The sequence below is a fragment of the Mirounga angustirostris genome, unplaced genomic scaffold (genome assembly GCF_029215605.1).
Source record: "Mirounga angustirostris isolate CCGP_5_RB_7025 unplaced genomic scaffold, mMirAng1.0.hap1 SCAF_8, whole genome shotgun sequence".
In the NCBI taxonomy this organism is placed as follows: Eukaryota; Metazoa; Chordata; class Mammalia; order Carnivora; family Phocidae; genus Mirounga; species Mirounga angustirostris.
Window position 1 is genome coordinate 114,612,708 of NW_026991716.1, and position 20,242 is coordinate 114,632,949.

A 20,242-nucleotide genomic window follows, 5' to 3' on the forward strand; every position below is an offset into this window, starting at 1 on the left:
TTTCCTAGCAGAAAGTGTAGAGCAGTTAAATTCCTAGGGAATTCAAGGCAAAGACCACTTGATACATTAAAGGAAACTAAGAATAAGCAACTGTCCTTGATCCAGATAGAAGCCAGAATCTCAATGCCTTGTTGGCTTGTTTGGATTTTTTAAGTGACTTTCTGTTTCTTCTAGATGGTGACTTTGTGGTTAGCACATAATGTAAAATGAGGGATAGAGATATGAAACATTATAACTCAGGATTTCATTTTTTGTTCTAGAACTTTCCATAGATATTCTATACTTGCTTTTATTAAAAAAAAAATGAAGTACATAATACCCTGACTGATTTGAGGGAGGGAATTTAAAAGTAATGCAGACTTAAATTACAACTAAACTTTGTTTTAACCCAAATAGATTGCTGTTTTATGATTGTTCTACTGCTCCCAGATAATATTATAAAAAATTGTACGGGGGCACCTGGGTGGCTCAGTCATTAAGCGTCTGCCTTTGGCTCAGGTCATGATCCCAGGGTCCTGGGATCGAGCCCCGCAGCGGGCTCCCTGCTCCGCGGGAAGCCTGCTTCTCCCTCTCCCACTCTCCCTACTTGGATTCCCTCTCTCGCTGTGTCTCTCTGTCAAATAAATTAATTAATTAAAAATCTTAAAAAAAATTGTATGATCTTACATAAACTATTGTACTCAAACTTTTGGCAAACTTTCAAAGTTTCAGATGATTCTTGCTTAACCAATATGTGACCATTTGATCATCATAAGAAAACATTGTCAGCCAATGCAACCAGTTGAGCTAATGAAAGGTCACGAGTCCATGGTGCTCAAAAGAGATACAGGATTTAAAATATGCTAGGAAAAAGCCATACAGTCTGTGTGAATCCAGTGAATAGTTCTCAAGTGTGTTTAGAGACCATAATTGCCTTCTCCCAATAGATGGGACTGGAAACTTGTTATCCTGCATTTGGTTCCAGAACCAAGAAAGCAGGATGTTATTAACCATGCCTTAAAATGAAAAAATAATTCTTAGAATAAGATCTTCTGAAAGGGTTTTTCAAGTCCCCACTAAAAGAGCAGTGGGTTGGGCGCCTGGGTGGCTCAGATGATTAAGCCTCTGCCTTTGGCTCAGGTCATAATCCCAGGGTCCTGGGATCGAGTCCCAGTTGGGTCTCCTTGCTCAGCGGGAAGCCTTCTTCTCCCTCTCCCTCTCCCTCTGCCTGCCGCTCTGCCTATCTGTGCTCTCTCTCTCTACGTCTCTGTCAAATAAATAAATAAAATCTTTAAAAAAATTTAAAAAATAAAAGAGCAGTGGGTGTAGCAAGCCTAAACTTTCTAATCTAGCAAGACCCCATCCTACGAGAGATTGTTGCCAGAGGCTGTGTCCCCCGTCAGAGTTTCTGGAGAAACTAAAACTGCTGATATTTGCAGGGCTCACTCACTTTCTTCTCTAATTAAAGATACCTGGTAAGTATATGCATTCACAGTCAATACAGTCCAGAATTTAACTTGATAATACAGTAGATATAATTTGGTATCTTCCTACAAATCCAAAACACCAAAATAATGTACCTTTACAGGAACAAAAATAAGGCTGACTTCAGTATATAGAGAGCTATGAGGAGAAAAATTTGAAACTAGAGGATTTTATATGCAGGAAATGTACTTATGGACTGTGAAAGATGGTGGACTATATTCAAATGTTCATAAAACATACTACCCATGTATTCTTTTTGAAAAAAAAAAAAAAAGAATTATTTGCAGAGAAGTATCAGTTGCTTGTGGAAGGTACGAGAATTAGGATCTCAAGAATTGGGAAATGAAGTCTTAAAAGGACTAATAATTAGCTTTTTACAAATCAAACAGAGGATTGAGTTTAAATAATTCTGGTAGGGGTATCTGGGTGGCTCAGTCAGTTAAGCATCTGACTCTGGGATTGAACCCGTGTCCATGTTGGGCTCCCTGCTGAGCAGGGAGTCTGCTTCTCTCTCCCCCTCTGCCCCTCCCCCACTTGTGCTCTCTCTGACTCTCTCTCAAATAAATAAATAAAATCTTAAAAAATATATAATAAAATAAAATAGTTCTGGCAAATTTTTCTTTAAAATTGAAATGCAGTTGATGAAGAGACATCTTTTAAAAGCAAGTTAGAGGAAAATCATACCATTTACAAACTGGAAGCAAGCATTGTAAACAGCCTTGCCTGTGAAAGAAAAACTTCCACCTGGACTTTAACAGCCTGGCCTGCCAAAACTGTCTACACCCCTGATAAGAGCTCTCAAAGTTCACAATTCATTTTAAGAAAATAGCAATAGCGGCACAGAGAGGGGTCAAGACAATTAGGAAAGGTGGCTGGCTACTCTAGAGGCAGACAAGTGAGAACCTTAAACAAAATTTAGTAAAAACACCCAAGAACATCAAATTAGCGCACAGAAAAGGTTCTACAACCAAAAGAAATGATATCAAAGTATTTTTAAAATCCATAAAGAATTTATAAAAGAGAATAATCACAGCTGAAGACTAAGTCACTGACCCTGGGAATCAAATGGAAGAATATCACACATACTAAGCTACAATACAAAGAAAGAAGAATTCACTCTTTTTTTTTTTTTTTTTTCATAAATATGGAGTGAATGCTTTCCCTCCATCAGACACTAGGTCCTGGGGTGACCAGACACAACAAAACTTCCTGCCCCTTGAGGAACCTCCATTCCAGTTTGGGTGAGGGACACAGAAAATAAACGTGATCAATAAATGAGAAGTTAGATTGCAATGTTTGCTAAGGGGAAAAGATAAAGCAGAGAAGAGAGAGCTGCAATGTTTGGGAAGAGGACTGAACTACAGGGTAAGGTAGCCATGGAAAACTTAAATAAGAAGCTGACTCTGAATGAAATACCCGAATGAGGGGCGCCTGGGTGGCTCAGTCGTTAAGTGTCTGCCTTCGGCTCAGGTCGTGATCCCAGGGTCCTGGGATCGAGCCCCACATCGGGCTCCCCACTCAGGCAGGAAGCCTGCTTCTCCCTCTCCCACTCCCCCTGCTTGTGTTCCTGCTCTTGCTGTCTCTCACTCTGTCAAATAAATAAATAAAATCTTAAAAAAAAAAGAAAGAAAGAAAGAAATACCTGAATGAACTGAGGAGCTAACCACATGGATACGTAGGACAAGAGCAATCTAGGGAGAGGATCAGACTCAAAGGCCCTGAGACAGGAACATGATTTAGTGTGTTTGTAAAATTAGCAGATTACAGTGTGGTTGGAGCAGAGCCAGCAAAGCAGAAGAAAAGAGATGGGGAAACGAGGGAGGCTGTACAAAGCTACACTGAATAGGGCCTCACAGGTCAGAGTAAGAATTTTAGCTTTGCCTTTGAATGAAAAGGGAAGACACTGGTGGGTTTGAGCCCAGCAACATGATCTGACATGTTCTGGCAGATTCACCCTGGCTACTGTGCTGAGAACAGAGGCAGAGGGTAAGGACAAAGGTGAGGGAAGATGATGGTTTGGACATAATAGTGGTGGGGAGTGTAAAGAGCAGTGGCCAAAAAAAAAATAAAAAAATAAAAAAATAAAAAAAAAAAAGAGCAGTGGCCAACTTTGGAAATGTTCTGAAGACACAGCAGACAGGATTTACACATTGACTGAGTGCGGGCTGGGAGGAAGTTATCAAGGGAAATAGCAAGGCTTTTGGTTTGAGCAGCTTGAAGTGGGGGGCTCCCATTTACTGAGATGGAAAGGATAGTGGTTGGAGAAGGGCAAGGAGCAGGAGAAAATTGGGAGTCGGGTTTTGAATGTGTGAAGTTGGAGCTTCGTGCTAAAGAGCGTGCCTTTTAGTGCCCACTGCCTCTGTTCAAGTCCAGTCAGGCCTGGCCATTCACCTGTTCTGTGCTTCTGGACAGCTACCCAACCTCTTGGGGCTACAGTTTTCTTATGCAAAAAAAAAAAAGGAGGGGCGCCTGGATGGCTCAGTCAGTTAAGTGTCCGCCTTCAGCTCAGGTCATGATCCCAGGGTCCTGGGATCGAGCCCCGAGCCCCACATCGGGCTCCCTGCTCAGCGGGAGGCCTGCTTCTCCCTCTTCCACTCCCCCTGCTTGTGTTCCTTCTCTCGCTGTGTCTCTCTCTGTCAAATAAATATATAAAATTTAAAAAATAAATTAAAAAAAAAATAGGGGCGCCTGGGTGGCTCAGTTGTTAAGTGTCTGCCTTCGGGTCCCGTCATGATCCCAGGGTCCTGGGATCGAGTCCCACATCGGGCTCCCTGCTCGGCAGGAAGCCTGCTTCTCCCTCTCCCACTCCCCCTGCTTGTGTTCCCTCTCTCGTTGTGTCTCTCTCTGTCAAATAAATAAATAAAATCTTTAAAAAAAAAAATTTTGCAAAGTGTTTTAAAACACCATGCATAGGGATACACATACTGACACACACACACACATATTTGTATAAGCATGAAAAATAGGTATGGAATGGTATACTCCAAATTCTCAGTATCATTTATTCAGACATGGTGAGATTGAAACTAAAAAAAAAATTAAAATTAAACAACAACATAAAAGAGAAATAATACCAAATTTTAGAAAAAAGTTTTCCTGGGTGGCAAAATAACAGGTGAGTTTTACTCTCTTCTCTCTAATTTCTACATATTCCAAGCTTTCTACTATGAGAATGTTTCACTTTCATAACTAGAAAAAGTTTTTAATAAAATTAAATTGATTGTCTATGAATCGCTCCAAACGAAAGTTTAATGAAACTTGAAAAAAACTATTGGTGAATAACTATTAACAAATTATATAATTTGTGCTTTTTGCACTTGTTAATTCTTTATATGAGTTATTGATCCATTTTAACATTATAATAAAATTAAATTTTTGCTAAATTTCTGAACTGAACCCATATCCTGTTTTTGTTCTATACAAATTTAGAAATATAATTAGAAATAAGCTTGATAATAATTTTATTCCAAAAATATGTTTGCAGCTCCATAATCTATCCAGTATTCCTTATTAAAATACTAAAAGTATTTTTTAAAAAATACTTATTTTATTTTTTTAAGATTTTATTTATTTATTTGAGAGAGATAAAGAAAGAGAGAGCACAAGCAGGGTTAGTGGCAGAGCGAGAGGGAGAAGCAGACTCCCCACTGAGCAGGGAGCCTGATGCAGGGCTCAATCCCAGGACCCTGGGATCATTGAGCCGAAGGCAGACACTTAATCGACTGAACCACCCAGGCACCCCAAAAAATACTTATTTTAAAGGCAAGAAAGAGTCAAGGGGCAGGAGAAACAATGTTTTCATATATTTAAGTCATGAGTCTTGATAGGGGACATCACCGGAAGCAATCTGTTTCCATCTTGAAGAAACAGGAAACATGGCAAATTCCATTTGTTTGCTTATCCATCAACATGGACGGACAGAGAAGAGAAAAAACAATCTCTAGCAATATTGTGAGTAGGTAAATAGACTATACCTGAAAGTTTTTCTGCTATGTAGACCTGCATAAGATAATACGTATCAGATTTAGGTCATCATAACTAAAAGATTAATAAGTTAGTCAATCTAATATATGGCATGTAGACACAAAAAGACACACACGCACACACACAACACACACTAAAGAGTGAAGTCATTCGACAATGGGCCATGATTTTTCCCACCAAATAATATTAGTGCAAATAAGATTTTAGTTCTGTAGTTTAGTATATAGTAACAATAACATACGATTTCATTTTAAAACCTGCAAAAATCTCTATGAAGATCCTTTTCATAATGTTAAAACCAGCCAACATTCACAAAAGGAATGTCCTTCATTTACAAGAAAAGGCGATAAAAAATCACGTTTCAACATTTCAAGTTTCCTAGGTTTTCATAGGTGAATTTTTAATAAAAGTGAAACATTTTAAAAGCACATGTAAAGCAAGCTATTTAAAAATATAAAACTATTTTTCAGCTTCTCTTACTAACATAGGTTTTAGGTAACTAAATTACAGAAACCTTGTTAACTTTTCTATAAAATAATCATAAATTTTAATGTATAAGTACCAAACCACTGATAACTTTTATGATCTTCTGAGTTCTCTCAATAAAAGATGTCCTAGGCCCCCAGGCTAGTCCTTGCTTTTTGGTGTGGCTATTGAGTGCATTCAGACCTACCTTCTCAGGTAAGAGTGAACAGAGAGAGTGGATGAGCTGGGAGCAGAAACACAGCCCCTGGGAGGAGGCCCACTGTCTCTGTCCCTTGCAGAGCTGCTACTAGTTAGAGCCACCCACTGCGCTCCGATAGGCCACAGTTCACATAGACAAGTGACGCAAATATTAAAATCTGGAAAAGATAAGCCAATAATAAATCTTTCATAAACAAGGTAACAATATATTATTGGTACATGTAACTGGAGTTTCTTTTATTCTAAACCAGCATCAGGAAGCTAGCAATGAGCAAGCTAAATAGAGAAGGTAAATATTACCATTACTTTAAAAATAATCTCAAACATGGGCCACCAGTAACCACAGTCATGGGTGTTAATAGCATATATATAAAAGCACATGTCCATTAAAACTGCCCTAATTGTTAATTGATTTGAAAGAAAAGTACTCCTGTATTAGACATCTTTACAAAGGAAATAACTAGCACTAAAAAAACAGTTCAGCTTCAAAACAGGTAACTTATACCTGCCAAAGGATTAGTTTGAAAAATTAGAATGTACTTAAACCCAATAACATCCTATGGATAGAAAATAAGTTAAAACAACGGCTTTCCCAAACTTTGTTTTAACCACAATAGGAAGAAATATATTTTATATCATGAGTCTCAACTCAATATACATGTAGGTAAGCATCCACAACAGAAGCAAATGCTTTCATTAAAAATTATGCTTACTTCATTCAACCCACTCTGATATTTTTATTTTCTTTTTTTAGTAACTGGCACTTATACCCCAATAATGTTACTAATCACAATTACAGAAACTCTGTTTTAGAGGTGAGATGGTCACATATATATAGCCCATCTAGTTTTAATTCCTCTAAATAAAACTTCCAGAATGACCCTCCCACACATGGAGCCAGACCCTTCAATATAGCAAAATGACTAGCTTAACAAGCACAATTTCTCATCTATGTCTGTTTGTTATTCTGCCACAGGAAATCATAGGATCATTATGATAGACTACTGGTCCTAATTCTGCATTCTCTTAGCATCTACACCTATGTCTTTTCTTCACTGAGAATGAAGGTTTCTTCCCTGTCCTTCATACTTCAGCTTTGTCACTTTACTTTTTTGGCCAAAAGAATATAGACAGAAATAAAAGTGTGCCAGTTCTAAGCCTTGTCTTTTTTTTTTTTTTAAGATTTTATTTATTTATTTGAAAGAGAGAGAATGAGTGAGAGAGAGCACAAGTGGGGGAAGGGTCAGAGGGAGAGGGAGAAGCAGGCTCCCCTGCTGAGCAGGGAGCCCGATGTGGGGCTCGATTTCAGGACCCTGTGATCATGACCTGAGCCAAAGGCAGATGCTTAACCAACTGAACCACCCAGGCACCCCTCTCAGCCTTGTCTTGAGGAGGACTCCCATATTTATGAATGTCTTCCATGCCCTCCTATGAGGAAACCATGCTCCAGTGAAGCCCACTGGTCCAAGGAGGATGAGAGAATGTGGAACAGATTGGGTCATAGAGATATGCAGCATATGGCCGAGCCGCCCTAGCTGACCCCACAGATTCATGAACATAAGTTGCTATATTTTAAGCTACTGACTTTTGGGGTGGTTTGTTATACAGCATTTTAATGGTAACAGATTACTGGGTTAATTGTGTTTCTGAAAGAAGCCACTGAGATCTATTACCCCATTCTCCCCCTTGCAGAAACACTGACACCACACGATGGGTCACCTGTGATCTAAACAGCCATTAACAAAAGCTGCCATAGGAAAACCAAAAAAGCATAAAGTGAAAATTACCCTTTACTAAGTGAAGCTGACATTTTACTAGGTGAATATAACTCCTGTTTCAGAAATTTCCAGATATTCTGTTCAAGAAATAACATACAAGTTCACTTTTTGTAACAGTAAGTAGAAAATATCATTCATCTTTCCAAACATGAGTTCGATGTTTGCCTGAATCATACATACACCTGTCGTTTTGTGAGTGAGTTTTCTTTGCAAGTAAGCACAATGCCTCACGTAGTGGAGTTTAGTAAGCTCTAGGAAATCAGGGATCTCATCTGCTTTGTTCATTACTGTCTCCTCATACCTAAAATAGTGCCTGCAAATCAGTTTGCTCAATAAATATTTGTTGGTTGAATGATGATAAATTACTAATTAAGTCAATTATTCATTTTTAAAGGTTTTTCAAAGTATTACCTGACTATGGAATTCTCATAATTTCACTTGTGTTAAATATAAAAACCCCCTGAAGTCTTCTTTTCATTTTATGTCACATTCTTTCTTTTAACCTGAACATTTATTTAGCTGATAATCACTGGGTGGCAAGCTTGTGAGATAAAATATAATTATGATTCTTCCTTTCAGGTGAGTTAGATGTGCAAACAAATACAGTATGATAGAGAAAGTGCTGACTTGAACTAGAAAGGCTGAGTTATGGTAGCACATAAGAAAGACCTGGAAACCTCACATGGTAGCCAGGAAAGATTGCTCACAGGAGGTCATATATAAGCTGAATCTGGAAAGGTCTCGGAGAACTTCACAAACAGGCTATACTTATAATAGGGAAATATACACAAAAACTTCGTATTTAATCTTAATAAAATAATTTCATAGTGGAAAATTAAAATCGTTTAATCGGTAACAATCACGTCTTACATTTTTATTATCTTATTCCAGCATCATTTTTATCAAAAGAAGTGTTTTGACTGTTTACGTTAGGCATTCAAGTTACTTTTTCCTTCTTGTTACACACACACACACACACACACACACTTAAAAAAATAGAAGCTAGCAAGTGTCTAATTCCCACTGTCTAAGCCCAGTGAATTCCAAGTTAATGATTAGCTTTATCCCTCTTGCCTTATTTGCAAAGAACAAAATTGAGGTATCTTGGTTTGTATTTGGAATAACTTAATATCATTTTTATAAATGGCATGTTTCAGTGGGTATGTTGATGAGGTTTTCAATATATATATATATTTTTTAAAGATTTATTTATTTATTTTAAAGAGAGAGAGAGCATAAGCAGGAGAGACAGGGAGAGGGAGAGAGAATCTCAAGCAGACTCTGAGCTGAGCGCAGAGCCCTACGTAAGGCTTAATTTCATGACCCTGAGATCATGACCTGAGCCAAAATCAAGAGTTGGACATTTAACTGACTGCACCACTCAGGCACCCCTCAAAAAATATTTTTAAAGTTATTTCTATTATATCTGAATAATATTAATTGAGGCCTTATTATGTATGGAATTAAGTACTAAAGCAGTATTTTCACTTAATCCTCATAATAACCAAATGGAGTAGATATCATTATTCCCACTTTATAGGTTATGATGAGTTTGGGAGAATTTAAGTGGCTTTTCCAATGTCATATTACTAGCAAACAGCCAAGCCAGAAATCAAGTTAATATTTCTTAAACACCTGACCCCATGCTCTGAAGGAAGATTCTACACTGCCTCCAGAGAACAGCTTTGTAATATGTATAGCAGTTCATTATTGAAGAAAACATCACAATCTCATAAGGGATGAAAATTTTTAATGAAATGGACTGTGTGAAGACAGGAATGAGTCAATAGAATAATTTGCACTAATATTACTGCTTTCTTGCTATTCACATTTTCTTAGAAATGAAAAAAATGTCTTTGAGAGAAATGAAAGTCTCTCCACTGACACAGGCTAGAGCATTGGTTCTCAAGGTGGTAAGGTGCCCCCCCCCCACCAGGGGGGACATTAGGCAATACCTGGAAACGTTTTTGATTGTCACAACTGGGGGGTGTGGGATGGGGAGGGTGCTATGGGCACCTAGTAAGTAAAGGCCAGGGTTGCTTCTAAATATCTTTTAATGCATGGGACAGTCCCCACAACAATTATCCAGCCCAAAATGACAATGGTACCAAGGTTGAGATACACTGGGTTAATTGATACTCTCAGTCATTATGAGTATTAAGATCCTCCTAACTAATATTTGCAGGAAAAACAACTTCAAACTACATTCTTTGGAGAAAAGGGGGACTTCAGGGAAAAAAAAAAAAAAAAAAAAGACACTGCCTGAAAGAATCGGCATAGGCTAGGACTAGAAATAAAATAACAACCATCCACATCCCAGTTTTACTGAAAACTCTATACATGGGCATGTAGCCAAACTTCTGGGAACATGAGCTTCCCAATTACAAAATGAAGGGTTTATCAGTTCCATCATTGAATGATTCTTAATGATGGCATGATCCATGTCCCTGGACATGCATCCAGTTTGCCTGTTGGTCTGGGGTTTGAGTGGGACATCCTTGTAGATATCATGAGCTTGATGAAGACAGAGACCACATAGGCTTTGTTCACTGCTGTGTTCCCAGGACCTGGCACATAGTATGTGCTCAATAATGACTGGTGGATTGACTGCCTGAGATTTGTAGCAGATTAGCTGAATATTTGTGTCTCTAGCACAGGAGGAGTCAGAACCTGTGGTATGATTCGGAAGGCATCATTCTTTTTTTTTTTTTTTTTTTTAAGATTTTAGTTATTTATTTGACAGAGAGAGACACAGCAAGAGAGGGGGAGTGGGAGAGGGAGAAGCAGGCTTCCCGCGGAGCAGGGAGCCAGATGCGGGGCCCAGTCCCAGGACCCTGGGATCATGACCTGAGCTGAAGGCTCATAATCCTCTTGCCAACTATATGATACAGGAATGTCTTGCTCACGGACCTGAGAACCATCTCTTTGAAATGTAATCAATAAGGAAGATAATGTCCTTATCTCCCAGTTTCTGTGGGATAAGCCTAACCTCAGTGGACATCTCACTTCCAATGTGCAAGAATACCTCTTGTCATAAAGAGTTCATTTTTCCTTTGGTTAAAGTCAATTAGCTCACACAGATGGTCACCCCAACTACCAAGTGAATTTAGGATGAACTGTGTGGGACAAACAATGCTGTCAGTGCTTTTATTGAGGACTAGTGATCATTTATCTTGAGAACATATATGTATTAGTCAGAGTTCTCCAGAGAAACAGAACCAATAGGTTGTATATACAGATGGAAAGAGACTTTATTATAAGAAATTGGCTCATGCAATCATGAAGGCTGACCAGGCTCAGGATCTGCAGGAGGATCCAGCTGGTTGGAGACCCGGGAGAGTCAATAGGGTGGTTTCAATCTAAAAGACAGCAGGCTCAAGATCCAGAAAGAGCCAAAGTTTCAGTCTGAGTCCAAGGCAGAATAAAGCCAATGACCCGATTCAAAGGCAATCAGGCAGAAAGAAACTTCTCTTCCTCAGGGAGAGTTAGTCTTTTTGTTCTGTTCAGTCCCTCAACAGATTGGATGGGGCCCATCCACCTAGGAGAGGGCAATCTGCTTTATTCAGTCTATCAATTTCAGTGTTTATATCATCCAAAAATATCCTTACAGAAACACCCAAATATCTGGGCACCTCATGGCCTAGTCAAATTGACACATAAAATTGGCTGTCACAATGGAATGGGGTATCTGCTTGGCTATATAAAAGAATGAGATTTTGTTCTATCTTTGCAATTTCTTAGCAGATTGCCCATGGTGTGCATCACATTCTGGTTCAATGTTTATTCAGTAACAAAATTGTTTTCTTTCTCTTCTAGCTTTGTGGTGTGATTTTCTGGGTTGAGAGATGTTGTTTTTTAGTTATATTTCCCCAACAGAAGCATTCATTAGTTGGACTAGAATAAGCGTGAAAGGATTTGTCAGCCACCAGGACAGACCAGAGAAAAAGAAAGAGTAAACACTAAAGGGGAGGAATTTGATGGGACACAGGCTCAGGTCGTGCTGGGGACAGAAATACGGGAGGTGATGAGCATTAAAAATAAGAGGAACTCTCCCATCTTGCTCTTTCTCCTCTTTCTGGTGGAATTAATTTGCTAGGATTGTCATAACAAATGTCACAGGCTGAGTTCTAACAACAGACATTCGTGTTCTCATCATTTGGAGCTGGAGGTCCAAGATTACAGTGAGGCTGATAAGGTGGGCCCCGATGCGATCTAACTAGTGTCTTTGTAAGAAGAGGAGTTGGGACACACAGAGACAACAGCGATGTGCAAGACCTTGTGAGGACACTGCAGGAAGTCAGTATACTGTAAGCCATGGAGACAGGCCATAGGAGACAACCACACCTGCCTACACGGCAGACACAGAGCCCAGTGTTTATAATATAATGAATACGACTGAGTTCCTATCCTCAAGGTAAAAGAGTTTACATTCTAATCCTGAACTGCCATCAAACCTGTTGGTTTGTCTTGCTACTCTTGTTTCTCAGCTTCTACATCGATGGCTCACTTTGCAAAAATCATGCTTCAGTAAGTCTTTTCAGACTATCTTTCTCCTATTGTAATTGTGGTCAATACTCTTTAGTTTTCAGGCTAGATATTCTACAGTCCTCTGGCCTCTACACATCACATGAATACACATCACATGAATACTAAGCAATTAGATAGAATGATGAGATATAATTTGAATGCCCCATAAACCTATTATATCTGCCCTCAGCCATCTTTCCCAGCAATGAGCAAGTGTACCTGAAATCACCTCTTTACAGTAGCTTCTTTGGATTAAGGTATTCTCTCAGGAAGTTTCTTTTGAAATGCAAGTATTATATCTTCTGTTGTACTTTATTATAATAATTGATTGGGACTGCATCCTTAATCTCATATTTCCCATGGTGGCTTTAATGTAAACAATGAATGAAGTAAAGTTCTCAGAAGGTTATACCCACTAGCATTAATAGACATTTAACACAAGTTAGCTTATGAGAACAGAGCTTCTGGGTAACAGAGTATTAAGGTGGGAAGAAAGGTTCAGGATAGATTTGGGGACAGTTCTCATAGAGGGAATCGGGGTATCAAAGATAAATTTAAATGCTCTGAACTATTAAAAATGTACTGAAAGCAGATGTATTGAGGCAGAACGTAGTTGGCACAAATATTCTTTTCCAATATAATGGAAAAAGATGAGTACTATAACCAGCTAGCACCATAAATAAATCAAATTCTTAGAAAAGGTGATAAGTCATGAAATGCATAAGCAAGAAGTAAAGTATCCACTTTTAGATTCACAGAGGTTTTCCTTGCGAAGTAAGTGAGGAGTCAACAAATTGTTTCTATAAAGAGCTACATAGTAAATACCTTAAGCTTTGAGGGTCACAGCGCTGTAGCAACTAATCAGTTCTGCCATTGTAACATGAAAGTAGCATAGATGAGACATAAATGAATGGGCGTGGCTGTGTCCAATAAAACTTTACCTGCAAGAAAGAGTTTACTGACTCCTGATATAGATTATAGAAGAGAGACTATGGGGTTTCATATCATCAATCAAAGCAAAATGATGGGGATTCAAAACCATTTTACTGGTAAGATCCTTCTTTCCATTCTGCTACACATACAGAAGATAACTAGGGTAGAAACATCACTTGCAGTGGGGAAAAACATCAGTTGATTGAGGCAAAAATAAGGAAAAGGAAAGTCTTTACAATTCTGTTTGAATTTTCCATTTGGGGCTGTTGCCTACTGACATAAAGACAAACGGTGTCGTCACAGCAAGAAATCATGTGTATAAACCTCTTTGTAAGGTTACCATAGGCATAACTGGTTATTACTTGGAAAGTATTCCAGAAATGTCTTAGACTTAAGGCGAATTCTCGGATATGGGGAGCCTTCTCATTTCTTAACCATCCCTCAAGTTTTTACAGTAAATGTAGCAAAGATTTTATCTGAAATCTTTCCACCTTTCATTATTTTCAGATACCCTCCCACTTCTTTCCATTGCAGAGCTCATCTTTTCAGTGAGTGGTCGTCAGTGACCCCAAGTTTTCAAGAGCAAACAAATATGACCATGCCCCTGAAATCACAGTATAGCCCTGGCTTTGTCTAGGACTAAGCCTTTCCTGACATGGGCCATGTCTATGGTCAGTTGGGCAGCACCACTTCTGCTGTGAAGAAAACTGATTCAGCGAACTATCATGGCCTCCTGAAAAGTATTCCACAAAAAGATAAATACGCTTTACGATCTTTTTTTTTTTTAAGATTTATTTTACTCATTTTAGAGAGAGAGACAGAGAGCGTGTGTGCACAGACACTTGGGGGAGGGGCAGAGGGAGAGAATCCCCAAGCAGACCCCGCAGCTGAGCGCGGAGCCCAATGTGAGGCTCCATCCCACAACCCATGAGATCATGACCTTAGCTGAAAACTAAGGAGTCTGGTCATCTGACCGACTGAGCCACTCAGGGGCCTGTGCTACCATTTTTATTATTTTTATTTATGTATTTATTTTTTAATCTTTTTTTTTTTTAATCTTTTATTTTTATTTTTATTTATTCATGAGAGACAGAGAGAGAGGCAGAGGGAGAAGCAGGCTCCCAAGGAGCAGGGAGCCCGATGTGGGACTCGATCCCAGGACCCTGGGATCATGACCTGAGCCGAAGGCAAACACTTAACCATCTGAGCCACCCAGGTGCCCTGTACTACCATTTTTAAATGATTTTTAGCAAGCAGATCTATATGTATTACAAGAGTCTACTGTAATGTCAGCTGCTGACCCCCCTCAAACAGTTGAAACTCTGTGTATAACTTTTGACTCTCCAGAAACAACCACTAATAGCATCCTGTTTGACCGGAAGTCTTACCGATACCTCAGTCAATTAACACACATTTTGCATGTTACGTGTATTATACATTGTGTTCTTACAATAAAGTAAGCTAGAGAAAAGGAAATGTTATTATGAAAATCACAAAGAAAATACATTTATAGTTCTTTAGTGTATTTATCCAAAAAAACACGAGTGTAAGTGGACCCACATAGTTGAAACCCGTGATGTTCGGAGGTCAACTGTATTCGGGTTTCCCAAGCAGGCTTTGTATTGTGCGAGATGCCAATGTGTTCTGAAATGAGTATCCAACTGGCTTAGTAATAAGCAATCAATCACTTACGGAGTGCCTCCTGTAAGCTGGACACTGTGCTATCCTGTCACCTTTAAAAAGACTGATTCTCAAGGTGGCTAAGGAATTTGGTCTCACAACAGCAAGTGGCAAAGCCAGGAATCAAAGGCAGGTCTCACTCTGAAGTTCCATTTTTCTCTGCTACCATTTTATTTCTCTCATTATGCGGACACCTAGAAACGCTCCGATTTATAAATTGTCTTTGGTGAGTTTAGTTAAAGTGGTTCAATTTCCCAGAGCCTGATCACTTCTGGTGGCATTGAGACAACTGAGTTGTAGAGCTTGCAGTTTAGAGAACCAGACAGGGAAAAGAACCCTCTCCCCTCCAAAAAAGGTAACTTTGTACAGTTTGTCAATTTTCTAACTGTATTAGCAGACAGTGTATATGTACAGGATATGACAACGATGCCTTTTACTAGCCTGGAAAAAGACATGCAGCCATCCTCGGGCGTGAAATCTAGTAGAAAGTCAAGTGACCATAGAAATCTTTGGGCAGATCTCTATATTAGTGCTGAATATTATATCTGGGGCCACTTATATCTAAGTATCTCAGCATATCTGGAGCATTTTTATCTTAAGGGCCTAGCACAGCCCCTGGAATTTAGAAACCCGGTAAATAATAGTTATGGAAACTAATAATAGTATGGAGGCTGAAAAGCAAAGTGATACTTCAAGAATTGTGTTCAGTTCAAAGCCCTGAGAACAGACCAAATGCTAGCAGGTCTCATAAATCTCTTAAAACTCCTTTCAAAAAACAGGTTGACTAATAAATAAAATCATCCTGATGCCACCAACCCTGAATATTTTCATGAATATTACAGGGAGGAGCTTTAGAGGATTGTCTATATATCTATTCTCTTGCCACCACAAAAAGAAGAAAGGAATATAGGGGGAATTCAGCTTATACATTTCAGGAAGGATATTCTCTCCTTTTGAAACTATCCTAAGACATTCACTTTGAGTGTCAATTTCTTATTGAACTTGAATCTCTGACCCAGATATTATATTCACTTGGACCTATAGAGGGCGACCTTTGGGTTTTTATACTGGATCTCTACTCCCCACGGTCCCAGAATGGAGTGTGACCCAGTATGAAGTAACTTCAACCCTCTTATCCTTTTCGTTTGTTTTCTCCATGGGAGGGGAGAAGAGGGATAAACTAGGGCAACAATTTACAATAGTGAATTTCCCGCAGTGTGCTGCTGAGAACCTTCTCTCACATTTTAGGAACTCTTGAAGACAGAACCTGAACATACTGCTCATGTGGGCAGCCTAAGCTTGGTTAATGTCAGTAGCAATAAAGAGAAATAATAAGGAGGAAGACAAGGGGAAAGAGCCGTGGTGAAGGAGGAAGAGAAGGAAGAGGAGGAGAAAAAAGAGAAGGAAAGAAGAGAGAAAGGGGAGGAGGAATAACTTACTGAACTTGGACTTGTCACTGGGCAAAGAGCATTGCATGAAATCTCTAGTTTATTCCCAATACCCTCCAAATATCTGAAGAGGGGAAAACTGAGGTAATTACTACATTAGTGAAAATTTCACCTAACATCCACCTATGGGTAGGTGGACAGGGGAATCTTATTAATTATAAGCTAAGCAAGATGACATTACAACATACTAAATAGTAATTTCAGAACATTTTCCAAAAAAAGGGTGGTGCCTGGGTGGCTCAGTCGGTTAAGCATCTGCCTTTGGCTCAGGTCATGATCCCAGAGTCCTGGGATCAAGTCCCTCATTGGACTCCCTGCTGAGCAGGGAGTCTGCTTCTCCTTCTCCCTCTGCCCCTCCCCACTGCTCTGTGCTCACTCTTTCTCTCTCCCAATTCTCAAATAAATAAATAAAATCTTTTAAAAAAATAACATTTTCAAAATAGTATTTGTAATTGTCTTAATCAGTAACATCATTATAGTATATTTTTACCAACAATCTTGGAAGATAACTTTCACATCTTTATTTCAGTTAAAATTAAATTATATATGTACGTAAGGAATAATTTCAGGCTATCAGATTTTATTTTTTTGCTATAATGCTTTTATAATGCTTTTATAACTACTTTCCTAGAACTAGGTACATACAATGGCAGGCTGGTTCACAATGAATTTCAGTTAAATCAACATCATAATCTGTTAAAAGAGTATTTTGGGATACTAATATTTTCATAACTCAATTCAAAGTTTATCCAATCGACATGTCTACAAAGCACATTGCCCAAACATTAACTTTTTATTAGGTAATCTACCACCATGCTGACAGGTGGGCCTTATTTGCCTTGGCAGGAGTTCAAAGTTTCTAGAAGGTATTGATAGCTAAATAGCTATTAACACTGATAAAAGCTCTTGCTGTTATTTCTGTGGCTAGACCACCATATAGAACTGATTTCAAAAAAGAGTAAAAGAGCTCACCCTTCTGTTAACGTATTCATTGATATTTCTAAACTTACCTCCCAAGACTGAAAAATTCCCACTCTTTATGTTGACAATCTTCTCCCAATTTCTCAATGCAAATTTTTTTCTCCATGCCACGTCAACAGGTATGATCAACTAAGTTCAATCTTTGTTCCAGGATATATATATGCTTTAATATTAATCATATATTTTCACCTTAGCACTCATCCTGCATTCTATCAAAGTCTGTGGCTATTAAAGCTAGAAGACTATGAGAAATGCGGCATATCTTTCCTTTAAAGGTAAGGATGCAATTAAAATCTGGCTTTAATAATCAGAGTAAATAATCAGTGTCCAGCATTTCAACCAACAATATTAATACTGAGTCTCTCAGAAAGCCACAGTCCAGTGTGGTTGTGTGAGAAACAACTTGCAACCTAAAATGCTAGCGAAAGCATTGGACATGAAATTAAAAGATTCTGGTTTGAGGATCTGATACACATAAGTTAGGAGATTAGAAAACAATACTTTGTTCTCTAAGGTAAAGATGGGGAAAAATATACCTACCTTGTGAAATAAAAGAAAATGTATGTTAAAATGTTTTGTAAACTATAAAACACTATAAAAAACATCATTAATGTTTTAATTAATGATTAATTAATTAAATGATTAATGATGCCTTTACATACTCTGGGTAAGAATATAAAGGTAAAGTTTCCTTCAGATTAATGGAAAGGGCAAGAAAAGAAAAGAAAACTGGTGGTATTGGCTTGCAATTGGCAGGTATAGGGGGCTGACAACAAAGAAAGGGGGTAGGAGGCAAGGGGTATAATATCACTATAGGTTGGAGAATAAAGGAATGATAAATAGCAGCCCTGGTGACTCATGGCAGACATTAATCATTTATTGAGTGGTTTCTATGTGTCAAAGTGGAGAAAGAATGTAAGATACATGCCTTTGAGGAACTTACATTCAGTGATAGACATTACTAGTGTTAACCAATATTTATGAATCTCTTCCCTTTCCTGGACATTAAGGGAAATTATACTTCCTATGCATCTAAATTTGGCATAGCTATATGACTTGCTTTGACCAATAAAATACGAGTGGAGGGGTGCCTGGGTGGCTCAGTCGTTAGCGTCTGCCTTCGGCTCAGTTCATGATCCCATGGTCCTGGGATGGAGCCCTGCATCGGGTTCCCTGCTCAGTGGGAAGCCTGCTTCTCCCTCTCCCTCTACCCCTCCCCGCTGCTTGTGTTCCCTCTCGCTGTGTCTCCGTCAAATAAATAAATAAAATCTTAAAAGAAAAAAACACGAGTGGAAATGACAAGTATCACTAAGAATGAAACCATTTAAAAGGCAATGTGCAATTTCTCCATATTTTTTTATCATGCTCCAGAAATGATGGGAGCACTGGTTGATAAGGAAACAACACATAATGAAAAAGCCTGAGGTTCTGAGCTTTGACATGGAGGCTGCCCTAGAGTAGACTTTGAATAAGCAAGAGCAACTTTGAATAAGCAACTTTTGTCTTATTAAGTCAGGAGAATTTTTGGTTTTATTTGTTACTGCACCGTGAGCTAGCCTATCCAGACTAATACCCATGGTAAAGAGAAATCCTTGCTGATAAAAAAAAAGTTAAGTAAATATGTTGATGTTCTTAAGACCCTTTTTCCTAGTAGTGTCATTTCATGAATTACTGTTTCTGGAATTTATGCTCTTTATTCTATTGTACTTTTTAATGTGTATTCTTATAAAGTAGAATTCTGAGAAGTGAATGTAAAAGTGACAGGTGTATTATCAGAAGATGGTGTTGCCCCAAATGAGTTAATCCAATCAATTTGAATTTTACTTGGACGAGAAGTAGAAATCACTAAATTTAACCTTTATTATTACAAAGTAATTGTAGAAACTTCTTTGGCACGATACCTTTCAGATATAAATATTGGGAGTATATTTTGAAGGATGTATTACATATATAGCAAAAGAAAAAAAAATCCTGTCTTAAAATTATAAATACATATATATGTGTATATATGTGTGTGTGTGTGTAGCGTACGGTAAATATATGTATTTACTGTAATAGGCAGCATCCCAGATGACCTGCAAAGATCCTTACCTCTTGGTATTTTCACCCACGTTGTACCACTGTTGGTCTAATAGCATATGGCAGAAGTGAAGTCACTTCCATGATTAAGATATAAAAGACTGAAACTTCCATCCTTCCATCTGTTTCTCTCTACCTCTACCTCTAGTCTACCTGTCTATCTCATCACTCACTGTAGGAGATGCCAGTTGCCTTTTTGTGAAAACCTTCAGGCACCTCATGCATAAGGGACAAAGGCCTCAGAAAACTTCCAGTAGGGCCCCGAGGCCCTTTAACAGCCATGTGAGTGAGCTTAGAAGCAAAGTCTTCAGCTCCAGCAGAACTTGAGATGCCTGAACCCCTGGGGCAGGTTCATTACAACTTTGAGACCTTAAGCCAGAAGACCCATTGAAACCACTCCCAGATCCTGACGCCTGGAAACTTTGTAATAAATGTTTTAAGCTGTTACATTGACAGTAATTTGTTATGCTACAATGGATATCTAATATATTTGTCAAAATTGAACAGAAAAAAAGCACATAGGGTTTATTGAAGCCTTTAATATTTTAAACTTGTAACTGTTACAATTCTCTTCTTTAAATTAAAATTGTATGGGGCGCCTGGGTGGCTCAGTTGGTTGAGTGACTGCCTTCGGCTCAGGTCGTGATCCTGGAGTCCCGGGATCGAGTCCCTCATCGGGCTCCC